The 15931-nt window shown below is 43.0% G+C and overlaps 1 protein-coding gene across 1 annotated transcript in view; it reads left to right on the top strand.

Annotated features, from left to right (window-relative positions):
- The window catches only part of PKD2L2 (polycystin 2 like 2, transient receptor potential cation channel), a 65487-nt gene extending 63270 nt beyond the window's left edge, over nucleotides 1-2217 (top strand). The window contains exon 15 of the mRNA XM_061617236.1: nucleotides 2155-2217. The gene's annotated coding sequence lies outside the window, so the exon portion shown is untranslated. The remainder of the gene's footprint in view (nucleotides 1-2154) is intronic.
- The last annotated feature ends 13714 nt before the right edge of the window (nucleotides 2218-15931 follow it).

Raw genomic sequence — 15931 nt, forward strand, 5'->3', positions numbered from 1 at the left:
CAAAAGAGTTTCCTATGGAGTAACATTTTTATGCCTCAAACAATGGGAGGAACACATTACCCACCTGTTCTAGTGCCCCCTGAGAAGAAGCGAACCCTTCAGGTATGTCCCTTCCAAACTGGATGCTCCTCAGCTCCCCATACCCACCCCTGGCAATAATTTTTAAAGCTGCTCTTCCACCCTTTTGTTGTTCCAACAATCTTGTTCCATCCTAGATACAGTGGAGCCTATTGCTTTTGTGCAGGCCAGGCTTGTCCCAAAACATGCCCCACTGTCTAAAAATTCTTATCACCTCCTGCCAATCCCACCACCTCATCCACATTGAGACTACTCAGCTGTACCTGTCTAACTAGTACTGCACATGGAATTGATAACATTTCAGATAAAGCTATTTTGAAGGTCCTGGTTTTCAACATCCTACCTAGCAACCTAAAATTTCACTTCACAACTACATTTCCCCATGTCATTGGTGCCAACATATGCCACAACCACCAATTCCCCAGTTTATGTATTCCCACACCACTTGCTGAACACCACATGAAGTTTTTTTTAAAAGGTCTAGTCAACCATCTACAAGTCTAAAGATGGGACTGCCCAGGCACTATGATCCCTTGCCTCTTGCTACTAAATCTAAGGCAGAATATCTTCTTTTGACTTAACTATTTTTATCAGTAACTGCTTAAAAGGTAGTTACAGCAGGCATATGGCATGTTTTAAGGGATAGAAAAATGAGGCCATGAATGTGCTTTGAACACCTCCACCTAGTGTTTTATTACGTGGCTATTCAAAGTTATTGTGATAGGCTGGAGCACTGGGCTGAAAACAACAGAATGAAATTTAACAGAGGTAAGTACAAAGTTCTGCACCTAAAAAAAAGAAACCAAATGCAGTTCTAAGATGGGGAATACTTGCCTCAGCAATATTACAGGTGAGAAGGATCATGGAATTGTTGTTAATCACAATCTCAATATGAGCAAATGGTGCAATATAGCTACAAAAAAAGGCAAATGCTACATTAGGCTGCATTAACAGAAGTATAATTTCCAAATCACAAACTACTAGTTCCCTTCTATTCAGCACTGGTTAGGCCTCATCCTGAGTACTGTGTCTAGTTCTGGACACTGCACTTTAAGAAGGATGCAGAAAACGAACAGATTCAGAGGAGGGCAACAAGGACGATCAGGGAACTGGAAACAAAGCCCTATGAGGAGAGACTGACAGCACTGGGCATGTTTAGCCTTGAGAAGAGAAGACTGAGGGGAGATATGATAGCACTGCTCAAGTACTTGAAGGATTGTCACACAGAGGAGGGCCAGGATCTCTTCCCAATCATCCCAGAGTGCAGAACATGGAATAATGGGCTCAAGTTACAGGAAGCCAGATTTCAGCTGAACATCAGAAAAAACTTCCTAACAGGGCTGTGGAGTTGGAGTCGTGGAGTCGGAGTCGGAAGCAATTGTGGGTGGAGTTGGAGTCGGTAGAAATGTACTGACTCCGACTTCAAAATAAAATCAATATTTTAATATTAATATTAATTTATTAATATTAATACGTTAATATACATTTGCCATTTATGAAGGAGTCAGAGTTGGAGTCAGTCAGTAGAAAAATTAATATACACTTGCCATTTATGAAGGAGTCGGAGTCGGACAGTAGAAAAATAGAGTTGGAGTGGAAGGTTTGACGTACCAACTCCGCAGCCCTGCTTCCTAACTGTTAAAGTAGTATAACAATGGAACCAATTACCTAGGGAGGCGGTGGGCTCTCCAACATTGGAGGCATTTAGGAGACAGCTGGACAGCCACCTGCCTGATATGCTTTAACTTGGATTCCATTGAGCAGGGGGTTGGACTTGATCACCAACTCTACTATTCTGATTCAATAAAGTTCAGTGCCACCAAATATGTTTCAGCCATGGAAAAACAGGTAATAGCAATGTTATGCAATATAGATTACTACTTATTATGTACCCATGAGACAAAATTGTGTACATATAATTGGTAGTTGTCCTCCCATTGTTTTGTGGGGTTGCTTTTGTTTTTTGTATTTGCTGCTTTTGTTTCTTTTACATATGCATAAAACCCAACAAAATACAAAAAAAATAGAAATGTTTAAAACGAGAAAAAGTGTGTTAATTTTTTTTTCATTCTTTAGCACAGGATAAAAGGGGCAAAGAATAAATGTTTCATTTTGGAATGACTGGGAGCTGGCATCCATTCATCGATACCAAAGAAATGTTTTGCAATGAAAGTTTGGCTATGCTAGCAACACATTAAGCTGTCAAATGTTACTGGAAACTAAATAAAGTTATTTAGTTTTTTATCTGTTAAGTTAGTAAAATGTATTCCAATCCAGGGAAGGCAATTCAGAGTAGCTGGTTCCACATGCAATCAGAAATTGTGGGTATACCTTAGAATCTCCCAGGATCAGATGAAAGTATCATTCAACAGGGCACACATTCAGTACACAATGCCATCCCTGTGTGAATGGTACTGTGTGTTTCTGTCTGACTACCACTGAAAGTAATGCAGTACTCTCTCATTAACTGTGTATGTGTGTATGCACATGTTTCCCACTGGTGAAGCAATCTGATTTACACTCCCAACTCATGAATGTGTGATCTCTGCCAGATTAGGGTCAAAGGGACCAATGTCCTTACCTGAAAGGTGTTTCTCAGAGGTGTTGAACACATGACATGGTGGGTTACATCACCTTCCCATGGCCAGAGATAGGCAACACAAACTGGTCTTTGTCCATTAGGCACCCACCCAGTCCATTTCATGGTAAAGAGAAGGAGCAACCTCTTAAAACACTCACACAAGGCAGGAACACTGTTCAAATAACAAACCCTCAAAAGCTAACCTGAACAACAGCATCTCTTTACTACCCTCTCTCCACCTTGTCATGGGAGGGCCCAAGTCTTATGTTCAACACCTCTGAGAAACACCTTTCAGGTAAGAACCATGATCTCTTCTCCAGAATTGACAGCTTGTGTTTCCTGTCTTTGGCCACAAGAGGGCAGTGTAACCCACCATGTCATGTATTCAACACATCTGGAAAACTGGGGAGGTCAATTGCTAGAGACAATGGTGATTGTCTTTAACTCAGGATATTTAAAAGTAGGTATTTTCAGACAACATTTAGAATATCTTCCTATTTACTGCAGTAACCATATGCCACCTGAAAAATGATGCCTCCAGATAACGTTTAGGTTTGACATTTGATCCCCAGGGAAAGTTTCACAGCTATAATACCCTTCTTTGTTCCTTTTTCCAGCAGTGGTAAAAGGATACTCTCAGGTTCTTGTAATTGCTGCAGGAGGTTATAATCACGAAACAATATATTTTTCACTAAAAAAAGGGTAGGACCACCCATCTCCTGTGACTTGTATAGATTAAAGAAATGCACAAACACATAACTCCTTGGAATTTATTCTTCTCCTACGAGTCATGAGGATGATCAGAGCTATGGAGGTGAGAGACTAGAGCATCAAGGCCATATTGCATCAGATACTTGTTTCCAGCAGCCATCTCCCAAGTATATTCTGTTCATATAAAAGGACTTTGTTCTAACAACTAGGTCCCATTTGTGCACAAGATCTTGAGAAAACGAGCAAGTCAATAGTTTATAAAAAAATTAAACACACAAATCATCTTCACCAAGAAATTTAGACCCACATGGGGCTAATCAGGTGGCTGGGCTAAGTTTGATGAACGTTTTAAAAACTGATCAGCTGAATCACCATGCAAATATACATAGGTGGGGCCCCTCATTTTAGCAGGTACTGCTAAATTCTAAGTCATGCCAAAGTCCTGCCTTTGGTTCTTGACAGATTTATTTGATTTCTTGCCACTGTAACATCACTTGAGATAGATGGAGTAAGAATGAATAAATGGGATCCCTATGGACCTTGTGGCAAGGTGTATTGCCATCTTTGCTGCACAGTCAGCCATTTAATTGCTTTTAATCCCAGCAATACCAGACACACGCCTCCACATACACAAAGTTTATCTGCAGGAGCTGGAGATAAATGAACTAGAAAGAACTCCAGTGTGCATATTGAGGTCACCAACCTGGCACCAGCAAAGGCTTTCAGTGATGCCCCTGGCAGGTGGCCCAAACTCTGAGCTTTAATTTTTGAAAAGTAAGTCTCTTTCTAGTCCTCCTAGAAAGTTATAAAACAAACCATAAAGGTATCCTTCTAAGAAATTTCTGTGAAATGAGCCAGCCTGGCTGCTCCCACCTGTCAGCATTATTAGCCAGTCAGTGAAGTCACTGATAAGTTGTTTGACACCAGGCAATAGGGATCTGTAGCAGCTGGGATGCATCTTTCCTGTGACAGGTTCACCTGAGATAAGGTAGTGCCCAGAAATTACCACATAGTAGTATTTGCAGAAAGTAAGTGTGGGTGAATGTTAAAGAATTCCCCTTACCCCAAAAGGCAAATGTGAAAACTACAAAGAGGCTTAGGCATATCACTTTCTAATACTAGAACTCGTGGACATTCAAAGAAGCTGAATGTTGGAAGATTCAGGACAGACAAAAGGAAGTACTTCTTTACTCAGCGTATAGTTAAACTATGGAATTTGCTCCCACAAGATGCAGTAATGGCCACCAGCTTGGATGGCTTTAAAAGAAGATTAGACAAATTCATGGAGGACAGGGCTATTGATGGCTACTAGCCATGATGGCTGTGCTCTGCCACCCTAGTCAGAGGCAGCATGCTTCTGAAAACCAGTTGCCGGAAGCCTCAGGAGGGGAGAGTGTTCTTGCACTCAGATCCTGCTTGCGGGCTTCCCCCAGGCACCTGGTTGGCCGCTCTGAGAACAGGATGCTGGACTAGATGGGCCACTGGCCTGATCCAGCAGGCTCTTCTTATGTTCTTATGTTCTTTGCAGCAGATAAATAGCAGGAACTCATTAAAAATTCACTATATAGTTAACTTACACCCCATACAGAGCAGAGTGGATCCTGAATAGGACTGCTCAGTTGTGGATATAGCTGCCGAACTACTCAACAGCCTCAGTCCTTGAGCCAGGACGACTGAGTCTGTATTCACTGCCCACTTGCCCGTCCATGACTAGGGGCTTCCGGATTTCACAGTCCTGCCCCAGTCACCATTTGTAGATCGCCATAGGACTTTTGGTTTGGTTTGGTTGGAAGATGCCTGTGCGTGAATTTGTTTTATGTGGAGAGATCGGCACACAACGATCAACAATCTTGACAGACAAAGGCTTTGATCCAATGGCATGGATCTTTTACCTGCTGCAGCCTTCATCCGCCTTCACAGCCGTTGTAAGATACACATTGTTATCCTCCACCTGTTCTTCCATTGAGGACATTCTTGGATCGTTCTTTGTCTGGTTCCTCTCCCTTGACCTTACTGCCATGGATGACCCTGCTGGGAGTACATGACTCCCGATGGCATTGCTCATAGGGTTCATTGGAACACACAAGCCCACTCACCACTACAAGGTGACAATCCAGCACGGTGACACTCAGTGACTCACTCAATCTGCACAAGTTCCTGCCTCAAAGTGCTGGCAAACACCAGAGAAAGAGACACTCGAATCCGACTAGCTTCCCCACTCCCCCATGGACCACCACCAGGGCCAGAGGAGGCAGAAGCCATCGATGCCACTACACAAACCTTCCTGCACAACCAGGGGTGGGGAGCAGCCAGCCACATGAGAACACTACCCACATGCGGCTCAACACCCCAGGAACCCCATGGCCGAGGATGCTGAAAGGGCAAGAGACCAAAGCTCAAAGTCATGTCAATTGATGATGCAGGGAGTTGTGAGCAATCAAGCAATCCTGCAGGGATCTGGTATGCTCAAATGCTTGACCAATGGATGTTTGGGGCAAACCTTAGGCATGAAAAGATGTATCAGATTACACCACCACCTTAACAGGATGGAAAAAACAAAACACAAGCTATGCATGGGAAGGCATGACCTCTAACACTAAGAACCTTCTGGCAGACATTTATTGCCACCAGAAATACCATCTTAAGGGACAGAATTTACTGATTGTGGCCATCAAAACAATGATGACACAGTTCAAACCTCAAGACAGAAATTGGTGTGCCCCTGGAGAGAAACCAGGGCCAAACATTTCATGAGATGTTTCTAGAAGAGGTGTAAAAACAAGGTTGGATCGCCTAAACTGGCTAGAACACTGCTTAAAATGGCTGCCTGTATTTTAATAGTGCTGTAGCCCAGCCCCTTATTGACCCCTGTCCTGGAGAAAAAAACCCAACACATTCTTAACATCTGGAGCTGTTGGATCAGCCACAGAAGAGAAAACACCTCCAAGTGGAGCTGGACACCTAGTTGCTTGAGACCCACTTTGAGGCAGGCAGAGTATCTAAAACTTTGGGTCAACAGACAGGCACCCTGAACATCCAAAGCCAAGGACTTCAGCTCCAGGTAAATGACCTGAAACCCTAGGCTACTGACCCCAGGGTGACTACCTGGATGGGAAGAGCACCCCAACTGAACAGGCTGGCATCTGTAGTCAGGATCAGTCCCCACAGCTCGTCCCACTCCATTAATTGAACAACTACCACTGTAGCTCCCTCAACTCCAGGTCTGGAATACACACTTGAATTCTCACCTTTGCTGGAATAAGATCTTGGGATGGAAGCAGAAACTGCTGAAAGAACAAACAGGAACCACAACCATCAGACCAGGTTATCACCCGAGACCATCAAGTGTTGAGACGCCAAGTCCCATCCTGCAATCAGCTGAGAAAGAACACGTCTAATGCCTACCAGTAAATTTAGCTACTATACTCCAGAACCGTTTGACATCAGCCAAAACTGAGAAAGAAGCTTCTCCAGCTAGATAAAGCTTCTCAAACATACGTGTGCTGTCAGAAATATGCCATGCCATGGAACCTGTGCAGCACCAAGTATCCCAATAATCAATCCTTTGTTTAAAGGGATATAAAGGACTAGAAGTGTTGGGGCTGCTTTTCCTCTTAATTAGACAATATAGAAACAAGCATCTTCTCCTTGATTCCAATAAAAATATCCTCAGAAAGGGATTATTTGTGGGGGGGAAAGGAATAAGGAAAATTTATTTTATATTTATAACATACACTTTAAAACAGAACTGCCAAGCTTTAGGCAGAAAAAACAGAACATCACCTGAGACTGTGTACACCATGTGCAAGCCAAGTTACACATATTGTACACAAAACAGCTCTACTGGTGTATACCTTAAGCCAGTATATTGAAACCCTCATAAAATAACCATTGAAAAGGCACAGTTGCCCCTAGGAAAGAACTTCATGAAACTAGAAAAAAGGACAAACCCATATCTGTGTTTCATCCACCAGATTAGCTAACCACCATCCTCTATGGAAGGCACTCAAACTCCTCATGGACTCATGAGGTAATCATCATAATTTATTACAAACTGTAGCTATTGAAAAGAGCCAACTGCTCTTGTTAATACATCCATATATACGTATTGCATGGCCTTTCCTAGGGGTCAGGGTAATAATCCTCATAGAGCAGTGGTTCCCAACCTTTAGGAGTACGGGACCCCCTTTTTAAACTCAAAACATTTTGTGACCCCCATGCGCTAATTGTTGTAATTTTAGTGTCTGTTAATTGAAAAAAAAATACATAATGAAGTGTTAAATAATGTCATTTTTGTTCATCTCAATAACAAATATGATATTTATTATCTGCCCTTCACCTGAAACCTATAAAAAACTGATGTAGTGGCCACCAAAATACTGTCGTATAAGTCAAGTTGTTCAGAAGGCAGGTGGCCATAGGGTCTAAGAGTGAGCCTGCTAGTGCCAACAACATCCAGTTTAGGTTCCAGGTTGAAAACCTGTGAACCGTCTGTGAAGAAACAAGAACCACCCCTTTAAGGAAATGCTTAGAGCAAGTGGTTTGAACCCAGACTAGAGGACATACTACTGAGGGAAACTGCCTGGCACCTGAGGATAGTTGCACTAAACCCTTTGTCCAAACCTGGGTGTAAAAAACCCAGGAAGACCTGAATGCTTTAGGACAATGGATCCACCGAGATTTTTGAGCACCAGCTCAAAAATACCCTCCAGGTGAGAGAGAAACCCCTATTGGTTGACTGTTTACGTGAGGCCAATAATACATCCAGGGCTTTCCCCAAAAAAACCTTGTCCCTCGACCTGATCCACTTAGCCTCCAAGCTGTCCATCATATACTCCATTAATTGGAGAGAAACAACTGCCACTGTAGCTCCCTCTGAGGCACGTCTGGAATGGACGCCTGCATTCTCCCCTTTGCTGGAATGGGATCTTGGAATGGAGGCAGAAGCTACTGAAAGGGCTGGGGGACGAGCGTCACCCATCAGATTATAGCCCGACACCCCCCTCTGATTAAGTCAGAAAGAGCATGCCCAAAGAACACTTGCAAAGGTTGTTATTTATGTGTCAGAATGGTTTGACCTTATACCCAACTCTAAGGCAAAAGCTTCTGCAGCTAGATGCAGCTTCTCACACTTGTGTGTGGTGGCAGATACTGGCAATGTCACATAGAACTGTGCAGCGCCAACCATCCCCATAATCAAACTGTGATTAAAGGGACATAAAAGAGTAGAGGGATAGGGGCTGCTTTTCCTCTTGATTAGACAATATAGCGGCAAGCATCTTCTGCTCCCTGATTCTATTAAAACAATCCTTGGACATGGATTATCTGTGAAAGAGACGTATAAAGAAATTTATGTTACGTTTAACACATAAAAGGAAGTGGACTGCCTCCAAGCCGGTTCCGACTTGTAGCGACCCCATGAAAACTTTGGTTGAGTTCATAGGGTTTCTGTGGTAAGCGCTACTCAGAGGTGGCCTACCACCATCTTCCTCTGAGGCTGAGAGGCAGTGACTGGCCCAAGGTCACCCAATGATCCCCACGGCCGTATGGGGATGTGAACCATGGGCTCCCATGTCATAGCTGAACACTCCAGCCACTGCCCCACACTTAAAGTATTAATTAAAACATACATTTTAATACTGAACTGCCAAGGCTCAGACAGAAAAACCAGAGTAGTCTCTGAGGTGTGCAGACCAAGTTACACCTGTGGTATAGAAACTGAGCTCTTCTGAAGCTGTGTATACCGTAAGCCAGTATACTGAAACCCTGACAACACAGAGGCAAGTGGAACTTTTTCAATGTCTAGGGATATAGCCTCATCAAACTAGAAAAAGAGACAAGCCCATCTTTCAGTTTCATCCACCAGGACACTTAACCACCATCCTCTGGGGGGGGGGGCGCTCAGACTCCACAAGGATTCCTAAGGTCGAAGGGGATTGCCTTCAAGTCGATTCGGACCCATGACGACTCCATGAATAGGGCCTCATGGCAAGCGGCACTCAGAGGAGGCCCACCATTGCCTTCCTCTGAGGCTGGCAGGCAGTGACTGTCCCTACACCACACTGGCTCTTTATGAAGTAATAATCTGAATTTATTCCAAACTGTGGCTATTGAGATAAGCCAACTGTTCTTGCAAATACTACCACATGTAAGGGTTGTGGGCCTTCTCCTGGGGGGAGGGGTGTAATAACTTTTTGAATCCTCAAGAAAAACTTTGAGGGTTTTCCATTTATATACTTTCCAACTGTGGCCCCCTAGAGGAGTCAACGGGCTCCTCTGTTGTTGTCCCGGCAACGCTCCCTGGGTCTACCTTTTCAGGCCTTTAAGAGAGAGAATCAGCTCTCTAAATGTCTCAGCCCAGATTATTCATGTCCCTGTCTGTTCTGAGGAGAAAAATCTAATGTTTCCACAGGAACAAACCTGCAATACATAAGATTTCTTCAGATATTTCACCCCTTATGTTTCTGAGGGAGAAGGGAACAGACATAGCCAACCTGAAGGTTGACTAGGTTTAAGGGAGTCACTTTGTGTAACCCTTCTACATAAAGGGAACACACTAGGCCTTCGGATGACCACCATCTGACATGATCTATAACCTTTCTCCAGTGAGTACAATACACATATCCACTGCCCCACGCCTTGACCTAAGCACCTGGCATCAGGGCTAGAACACAAGGAAGAGGGAATACCTTGTCACCAAAGCTTAGGCATCCCCAATCCCCAACAAGATAGGTACCCCTTTCTCCTCATCCATGTGGGCACGAACGACACAGCCAGAAACACCTTGGAACAGATCACCTCAGACTATGAGGCTCTGGGTAGGAAGGTCAAGGATCTGGGGGCGCAGGTGGTCTTCTCGTCAATTCTTCCCGTGAAGGATAGACGACTACAAAGGGAAAGGAAGATACTGCAGGTCAACGACTGGTTACACAGATGGTGTCGACAGGAGAGGTTTGGATTCTGGGACCATGGTCTAAGCTTCTTGGAGGAGGGACTGTTGGCAAGAGATGGGCTGCACCTCACGAGGACTGGGAAGAATCTCTTTGGCAGAAGTATGGCAAAACTCATCAAGAGAGCTTTAAACGTAGAGATCAACCTCAAAAGCCTGTTTTTGTTGGGAGGACTGGATTTCATTAATTTATGAGACAAGGTCCAGCCAACAATGCCGGACGGACTTCCTAACAAGCTCTATCTGCTTAAGCGATACGTTTATCTTTTCTTGAAAGAGAGAACGGACTAACAGGCAAGCACCCTTCTTTCTATTATTTTTTTTACTTGGTTTAAATTGTTGCAGCAAAAGGAGATTTGTCAGATTGATCGGCTTTGGACAACTTCTGGGTGAGATATAGCTCTTCTCTGTTATTCACGAAATTAACAGCTTATCTCTGTTTCTGTCGCAAAAAGCTGTCCTGGAAGTGCATTCTAAAGATAATAAACAGAAGAGGGATTTCTATTCCTGATTTCTATTCCGAGGAATATTATATTGTCTGGGACTATTCTCTTTTTGGTCTATTTTATTTTGACGAATCTGCTTCTTCACGACGCCACTAACTGTTCTGATGCTGGGAACTAAATTTGTTTTGCATTCTTGAACATAGAGAGATAAGGCAGGTTGCTCTGTTTATACTGTGATGTCATCAAGCCTGGAATATTAACCCAATTGTTGCTGAAATAAGAAGTGGTTCTTCTTTATTTTTGTTTTGCTTTGTTTTCGTGGTTTTAAAAATGGCAATCAAGAAAGTGGCTGAGAATCTGGAAGTAATTATGTTTCAGAAAATAATGGATGAGATTGAGATAACGAAACAAACCATGCGACAGGGTAGTAAGGAGCTGAAAATTGAACTGAGCAAAATGACGCAGGAGCTTAAAGAAATAGGGGATCCTGTGAGAGAGGAGAATGAGATCAGAGATGAGAAAAGAAAAAATAAAGGGAAGATACAAGCCCTGGAGATTGGAACAAATGTGGAATTGGAAAAAGATCTGGAGTTTATGGATTTTAGAAATAAAATCTACTGTTTGGAATTTAACGTTATCTCTGAAGAAATTAATGAAGATATTAGAGATAAAGTTATCAATGGCTTGGATAATCTTCTGGACTGGAATGATGTGATGGAGCTTGATATAGAGAAAATCTATGGAATTAACTGCAGCCATGTGACAATGGAAAAACTCTTAAGAGATGAGCCAGTGCATTTTCTAAAAAAGAAGAACACAGATATGACTTTACAACAGTATTTCAGCAACTTATTCAGAATGGATGGCAAGAAAATATTTGGGATAGAGGAAATTCCCATCAGACTCTTATTATATGACTATGGCTACAACAGCAAGATTATTATGGAATACTGATAATGGAAGATTGGACACTGAAATTACTGGACTTAACAGGACTATTGAAGATGGAAGATGGAACTAATAGGGATAATGGAATAATGGCTATTGAAATTATTGGACCTAACAGATTCTGATGAGATGGATTAATCGAAATGTTTATTTGGACTATGGTTATGACAATAAGATTATTATAATTATTAACGAGATGGATTAATTGGCATGTTTATTTGGAGAAAAATTGATAGATATATTTCTTAAAGAATTGAAACCTCTCTTTGACTTTTTGTGGAAAGAATAAAGTAATGTTTATGAGATTTGATGATTAATTAAGATAACTACTGGAGGAAAGTGATTTTATAATATGATTTAAGAGACAGGATTGTTATATATTGTAGACCTATAACTGATTTGATCTGTGACAAATGGGAAGTCAATATTTTATTTTATTTTGTTTAATCATTTTTGTTTTGTTTTGTTTTTTGTCTTTGAATGTTTTATGATTTTGTTTTCTATGTTTTATGAAAATTTGAATAAAAATTATTGTAAAAAAAAAAAGAGAGCTTTAAACTAAAGCCTCTGGGGGATGGAGATGATAGCTTAAATACCGATCCCAAGACAGCGGGTTGTAAACGCAACGATTTGAAGGGTACGGGAGACGCTGGGAGAGAGAAAGGGATGCACGGCAAAGCTCACAGTATATTAACAGAGGAATCCAATCAGGACAAAAGAGACTTCTGGTGTCTATATACTAACGCGCGGAGCTTGGGAAACAAGCAAGGGGAGCTTGAAGTCTTAGTGCATCAAGGCAAATATGACTTCATAGGGATAACAGAGACTTGGTGGGACAACTCCCATGATTGGAATATAGCCATTCAAGGATATAAACTCTACAGAAAGAATAGAAGCAACAGAAAAAGAGGGGGGGTAGCGTTATACATCAAAGACAAATACACCTCTATGGAAATCCAAGAGAGCGAACAAAGGGGTCCGGTAGAGACCATTTGGGTAAAAATAAATGGAGAAACAAAACCGACATGGTAGTAGGTGTCTACTACAGACCCCCTGGCCAAGAAGAGGTGGTAGACAAGGCTTTTCTCAAACAAATCTCTGAAATCTCAAGGAGGCAAGAAGTAGTAGTGATGGGGGACTTCAACTACCCGGATATCTGCTGGGAGACAAACTCTGCGAAGCACAAAGCCTCCAACAAATTCCTGATGGGCCTTGCTGATAATTTCCTCTTTCAAAAAGTAGAAGAAGGAACAAGGGGATCGGTAATCCTGGACCTGATCTTAACTAACACGGACGAATTGGTCACGGGAATTAAAGCGGTCAGTACCTTGGGGGAAAGTGACCACGTAATGCTGGAATTCATGATTCTGGGGAAAGCCAAAGAAGAATATAGTCAAACATGGACCTTGGATTTCAGGAAAGCCAATTTTAGCAAGCTCAGGGAAATGATGGGTAGGATCCCGTGGCTAGATAGACTAAAGAAAAAAGGAGCCCAAGAAGGGTGGGAGTTCATGAAGAAGGTATTACAAAAAGCGCAATCGCAAACAATTCCAAAGAGGAAGAAAAACAGAAGACATCGGAAAAAGCCAATGTGGCTACACGGAAGACTGGTGGAGGAGGTAAAAGTAAAAAAGAGCATGTATAAAGAATGGAAGGAAGGACGCATCACCAAGGAAGAGTACCGACGAGCGGCTCCGGCTTGCAGGAATAGCGTAAGGAAAGCTAAAACCCAGAATGAGCTGAGGCTGGCGAGGGAAGCGAGGAACAACAAAAAGGGTTTTTTTTTTCAGATATGTTCGAAGCAAGAGAAAGACCAAGGAAACAGTGGGACTGCTGCTCAATGAGGATGGGAAAATGTTGACAGATAACAAGGAAAAGGCAGAACTGCTCAACACCTATTTTGCCTCCGTTTTCTCCCAAAAAGGGAACAGTGTGCAACCTTGCATCGGTAGCAATCTCAGTAAGGGGTCGGGATTGCAGTTCGAGATTGATAAGGAGATAGTCAGGGAACACCTAGTTAACCTAAATGAGTTCAAATCTCCAGGGCCTGATGAACTGGATCCCAGAGTATTGAAGGAACTTGCAGATGTACTCTCGGAACCTCTTGCCATCATCTTTGAGAAATCCTGGAGAACAGGAGAGGTGCCGGAGGATTGGAGACGGGCAAACGTCGTCCCGCTCTTTAAAAAAGGGTAAAAAAGAAGATCTGGGGAATTACAGGCCGGTCAGTCTGACTTCAATACCGGGAAAGATATTAGAACGGATAATAAAAGAGTCCATTGGCAACTATCTAGATGACAATGGACTGGATGAGAACTAACAAACTGAGACTCAATCCTGACAAGACTGAGATGCTGTTGGTGGATGGTTTCTCTGATCGGATGGTGGATATATACCCTGTCCTGGATGGGGTTACACTCCCCCTAAAGGAACAGGTGCGTAGTCTGGGAGTCATCTTAGACTCTTCCCTCACACTTGAGGCTCATGTAGCCTCGGTGGCCCGGAATGCGTTCTACCAACTTCGGTTGGTAGCCCAGCTATGTCCCTATCTGAGTAAGGAGGACCTCACATCAGAGGTACATGCTATGGTAACCTTGCGTCTGGACTACTGCAATGCGCTTTATGTAGGGCTACCTTTGAAGACGGTTTGGAAGCTACAGCTAGTGCAAAATGCGGCGGCCAGACTGCTAACAAGAACCAAGCGGTCTGAGCATATAACACCTGTGCTAGCTCGCCTGCACTGGCTTCCAATATGCTTCCGGGCCAGATTCAAAGTGTTGGCACTTACCTATAAAGCCTTATATGGCGCGGGACCACAATATCTGTCGGAACGCCTCTCCCGATATGAACCGGCCCGTACACTACGGTCTACTACGAAGGCCCTCCTCCGGGTTCCGACCCATAGGGAAGCCCGGAGGGTGGTGACAAGATCTAGGGCCTTCTCAGTGGTGGCCCCCGAACTATGGAATAGTCTCCCCAAGGAGGTGCGCTTGGCGCCGACACTATCATCTTTTCGGTGCCAAGTTAAAACCTTTCTCTTCTCTGAGGCATTTTAATTCATGTTAATTTTAAACTATTATAATCTGATTTTAGACTGTACAGTTTTGCATTGCGTTATATTATATTGTGTTATCTTTTATTGTATTTTTAATGTTCACCGCCCAGAGAGCTGTTGCTAGTCGGGCGGTATATAAGCTTAATTAATTAAATAAATAAATAAATTAGTAGGAGCCAGCATGGGTTTGTCAAGAAAAAATCCTGTCAAACTAATCTCATCTCTTTTTTTGACCGGGTCACTAGCTTAGTAGATAGTGGAAATGCTGTAGATGTCATCTATCTAGATTTCAGCAAAGCGTTTGACAAAGTCCCCCACGACCTTTTGATTACCAAACTGGTCAAATGCGGACTACATGGAAATACTGTCAGGTGGATTCACAACTGGTTGGAAAACCGTACTCAAAGAGTGGTCGTCGGTGGCTCTGCTTCGGACTGGAAGGAGGTTTCGAGTGGAGTGCCACAGGGTTCTGTCCTGGGGCCGATACTCTTCAACATTTTTATCAATGACTTAGATGATGGGGTGGAGGAAAGCCTTATGAAGTTTGCGGATGATACGAAACTGGGAGGGATAGCTAACACAATGGAAGACAGGAATAAAATCCAAAGGGACCTGGATAGACTAGAAAATTGGGCTGAAATTAATAAAATGACAGTCAATAAAGACAAATGCAGGATTCTGCATTTAGGCCACAAAAACAAAATGCACGGGTACAGGATGGGAAATACCCGGCTTAGCAATAGTGCGTGTGAGAAGGACCTTGGAATTGTAGTGGATCGCAAGTTGAACATGACCCAGCAGTGTGATGCTGTGGCAAAAAAGGCAAACGCGGTTTGGGGCTGCATAAACAGAGCTATAGTTTCCAGGTCAAGGGAAGTAATAGTCCCACTATATTCTGCATTAGTCAGGCCTCATCTGGAATACTGTGTTCAGTTCTGGGCGCCTCATTTTAAGAAAGATATAGACAAGTTAGAGCGGGTTCAGAAGAGGGCGACGAGGATGATAGCCGGTATGGAGAACAAGTCTTATGAGGAAAGGTTGAAGGAACTTGGCATGTTCAGTCTGGTGAAGAGAAAGCTGAGGGGTGACATGATTACACTCTTTAAGTACCTGAAGGGCTGTCACATAGAGGAGGGTACAGATTTGTTCTCTGCTGCCCCAGA

This window comes from Rhineura floridana, chromosome 3, assembly GCF_030035675.1.
Source record: "Rhineura floridana isolate rRhiFlo1 chromosome 3, rRhiFlo1.hap2, whole genome shotgun sequence".
NCBI lineage: Eukaryota > Metazoa > Chordata > Lepidosauria > Squamata > Rhineuridae > Rhineura > Rhineura floridana.